The following is a 4,113-nucleotide window of genomic DNA, read 5'->3' as shown; positions in this document are numbered from 1 at the left end:
TTTGGAGCAGATCTTGCTCTTAATGGCCTTATTGCCTCTTTGCATTCAGTATTAGCATTTTTCAAAAGTGCTTTTAGTGCTTTTCTAGCTAGTAGTCAATCTTTGCAAAAAGTTAGTGAATGTTTCACTGGACCTTGTATGGCCTGGGAGAATGGCTCAAGCCTTTTTCTTGATTCCTCAACTTTGTCCCAGGCATTTAAGGCTGCTAGGCAGCATAATGCTAAGGTTTCTTTGTTATATACAGCGTGTATCTGTGTCAGCATACTGGCCATCACCAAGCAGCCTTTCCCTAGAAACACCAGAACCTCTGGCGCTGTTTTTGTGTGCTTTCTTGTTAGCCTCTTCTCTTCACCATGATAAATATGGCCCAGGTTCTAATATTGCCTTTGCCATATCCTCCCAGTCCTTGGGGATTACTCTACTTTTGATTGACCAGGAAGTCAGCATTTGTTTTACAAATGGTGAATGCATTCCAAAATTAGTGACACTTTCCTTAAATTTCCTCAGATCTAGCACTTCCACAGGGCGCTATTCAGCTTCATGATAATCCAGTGGATGATCATCATCTGCTGGTCTCTGCGGTATAGTGACTGGATAAGCCAACCACCTTTGGTTGGTTCTTTTTATTTTTGTCTTTTGCCTCTGCCTGAGTATTTTCTGTACTTAGTATTCTAAACTCTTCTCTTAAGGTCTGCACCCATATTTTATACCTATTTCTCTGTTGTTTTGTTCAATAATCTCTTGAGTTTTGTTTTATGCCTCACTTCCAAGTGTCTTTTTTTCCTTTATATTGTTCTAGTTTCTTTTCTAAAGCCTTTGCCTTTGAGAAGACATAAAAAGCTAATGCAATGATTAAAGTTAAATGTTTACAGTGAATGTAAACATAGTCATAATTGCTAAACTTTCCTTTATTTTTGTCTTAAAACCGTAGAAGAGATTATCGGCCCAGCTCTAAGAAGTCTGTTTTATTGTTTCTTCCATCCTGTTAGACTGTAGCAGCAGCCAGTTTTTAAATGTTTTTTTTTTTAAATTAATTAATTATTTATTTATTTAGCATATAAGTGTGCTCTATCTGTAGATCATTTGCATGACAGAAGAGGGCAGCAGATTCCAGTATAGATGGTTGTGAGCCACCATGTGGATGCTGGGAATTGAACTCAGGACCTCTGGAAGAATAGACAGTGCTCTTAACCTCTGAGCCATCTCTCCAGCCCCCAGTTTTTAAATGTTAAATCTCAGGTCTGCCCACAGTAGGCTGTCTTTTGCTCCTGGGCCAGTTTAAGGGTCTCTCATAAAGACACAGTAACTGACCTGGGAGTGTGTAGGCTTTAAGTTTGGGTTGTATCAGTGGGAGCTTATTCCCCCTCCCCCCACCAAATTATGATAAAGTATGATTTAAAGGGTGTGGATACTTAATTAGTTGGGCAACATTTGTTGTATATGTCATTAATATTTACTGTTAATATATCTTTTAGTTAAGCTGCGGTTATTCCTAAACAGCTGTATAACCAAATCACCACACACAGACTAGGATTCATTTAATTAACCTACCGCACAATGCTGGGCAATAGTTACTCCATCCTAAACCTCCAAGCCTGCATAGTTTCCTACCATTCAGATTCACCCATTATCCTTGCTTTTAGTCATATTGGAAGGTTAGAGTTAATTCCTGGGGCTGGGGCAGAATCACAAGACCATATTCCTTTCAGATAATGGGCCGGCCAGCAACAGTCCCCTCCCAGATAAACCTCAGGGTATGACTAGAGTCACATGGCCCCTAAGAACTAGAGGTCAGATGTCTCCCAGGTAGCTAGGCCCGACTGTTAGCAGTCTTGGTGCCTAAAAATAGACCAATCATTTTAAAGGTCAGCTTCCCTAGAGACCACCCCGCTTGTGTTTTGTTCCTCTTACCCAATCCTGTAATGCCAATGCTTGTACAACCACACAGGCGTTTGAACAAAAACGCCTTTAAAAACCTTGATCTCCTGGAGCCGGGGGTTGCTTGCCCAAATGTCTTTGTAAAGGGCAGCCACCCACCCGGGCACGAGCTTGTAATAAAAAGACCCTCACGTGTTTTACAATGGAGGCGATTTCTGTAGGTCTTTTGTGGGCTCTCGAACTGGGTGTGACAATATCTTAGGTCTGGTTCATTTCTCCACATGGTTCCAAGACCTCTCCTCCAGATTCTCCACCACTCCACTCTCTCTGCTTCCTTCTTCCTCCTCCCACTCCAGACCAGGATGTCCCACCCTATCCTCTCCATTGCTCAACATTGTGGCTGGTTGTTTTAATTGACAGTTTAGAGAACAAACAGTGGCATGTTTACACACACTTGAGACAGGAGATGCTTAGAATAAACATCACCATGCAATGTCTGGATTGAAACCAAATATTGGGTTAGAGAAATCAGCATTTGAATGAACAAGGGTAAATTGTATACATTCCAAAAGAACATTACACCAACAATAATCTAAGGCTCCACAATTGGATCAAATATCCCACAACAAAAGTTCTTAGAGTAGTACAAAGCCAGACTGCCTGCCTCTGCCCATGTGCTGGCATTAAAGGTGAGTACCACTACTGACCAGCAAGCTGTATTTTATTTTACTTTCGTTTGGTTTATTGAGACAGGGTATGTATTTAGTATGTATGTAGCTACGTGTCGTGCGTCCACATATTCACATGTGTGGACACACACGTGTGCAATTTACATATATGTTTTCAGGGTGGACAGAAGTTAGAGGTGGCAATAGGGTTAGCCTCTTAGCTGTCTCTCCATTCTGTTTCCTGAGGCAGGGCTCCAGCTGGACCCCGGCCGATTCCAGTGATTCCAGCTTGTGTTGGAAACGCCCTTTCTCTGTGTCTGGAGTTACAGCTGCAGCCAGATGAGCTGTGGTGCGGGTCACCACAGCGTCTGGGAGGTGATGTGTGCACGCGAAGGCCGTGTGCTGTCCACCAGACAGAATTTCTCAGCTGTCCTCTCACTGACAGTTCTCAGGGGAGCCTGGCCCTCTCCCGAGTTCCTTGGCGCAGATGGAGACCATTGACCTGCAGCTGAGCGCTCACAGTTCCTTATTCTCGGCAGTAACCACAGCATTCAAGTGTTGCAGAAAAACCGAAACACAAATCCAGTGTAAAAGTTTAATCTTTTTGCTCTGTTTTCCCAGAGAATGTTCCTGTGCATAGCTCTGGCTGTCTTAGAACTCACAGAGATCAGGCCTCCCCTGAGTGCTGGGGTTACACCGCTGCTCGGCAAATATTAACACAGGGCAATATGTACTGGAGTGGAGACTCTTCCCCTAGTGACATAGTGCTGACGTAATAGGATTTTTGTCTCAGAAAACTTCTACTGTTAAACAAATCAAACCAGGGGAGAGCGCGAACGCAGTCCCCCACTACCACAAATTATGCAGTCGAGTTTCCCGCATTTGGGGAAATCGCAGGGGTCAGCACATCCGGAGTGCAATGGATAAGCCTCGCCCTGGGAAAACCACCTTCGTGATCATGGTATCTCCCCTGCCAGGTAAGTATGAGTTCCACGCCCGCCCCGACCGCCCTCCCCCGACCGCCGCTCCCTTTCAACTAACGCCCACACCCGGGGCCGCCGCCCCGCCCGCGCCCCTCCACACGCGCCCGCCACGCTCGCCCCGCGTCCGACGCACGCGCGCCTCACGCCCACGATCGCCACGCGCGACGCCGCCCTCGGGATCCGCGGGACCGGCAGCCTCCGCGCGGGGCCTCATCTGCATAGCCCCGCCCGCAGCCTTTCCCGTCCGGCTTCCGCTTCCCCTCCTTTCCCTCCTGGCTCTCCTCTCTAGACCCGCAGGCTCTCCCCCGGCCTGGCCTGGCCTGGCCTGGCGCGCGCTCTGCGGCCTGCACGACTAGACTTCTCGGCCCGCCTGGGAGCCGTCGCCCACGGCTGGGGAGAACACGCCCGGGCGTCGTGGATGCCAACGTTTCCGAAGCCCCTGGACCGCGGTCCCGGGAGCAGCCCACAGCGCGGGGCCTCCGTAGCCGACCTCCGGGTCTCACTCAGGAACCCCCTCAGCTGAGGCGCCTTCCTCTCCGAGGACTCGCGTTCGCGTCCACCGGACACACACACCAGCCTGCGCG

The 4,113-nt window shown here is 48.0% G+C and overlaps 1 non-coding gene across 1 annotated transcript; it reads right to left on the bottom strand.

Moving 5' to 3' along the window:
* Positions 1-3,367: 3,367 nt before the first annotated feature.
* LOC132655529 (U1 spliceosomal RNA) lies at positions 3,368-3,531 on the bottom strand. Its single transcript, XR_009593328.1, has one exon. It is a non-coding gene; the product is annotated as a U1 spliceosomal RNA (small nuclear RNA).
* Between the last annotated feature and the right edge of the window lie 582 nt (positions 3,532-4,113).

The sequence above is a fragment of the Meriones unguiculatus genome, chromosome 7 (genome assembly GCF_030254825.1).
Source record: "Meriones unguiculatus strain TT.TT164.6M chromosome 7, Bangor_MerUng_6.1, whole genome shotgun sequence".
NCBI lineage: Eukaryota > Metazoa > Chordata > Mammalia > Rodentia > Muridae > Meriones > Meriones unguiculatus.
Note: the sequence above shows the minus strand (reverse complement) of the source record. Positions and strands in the feature narration are given on the sequence as shown.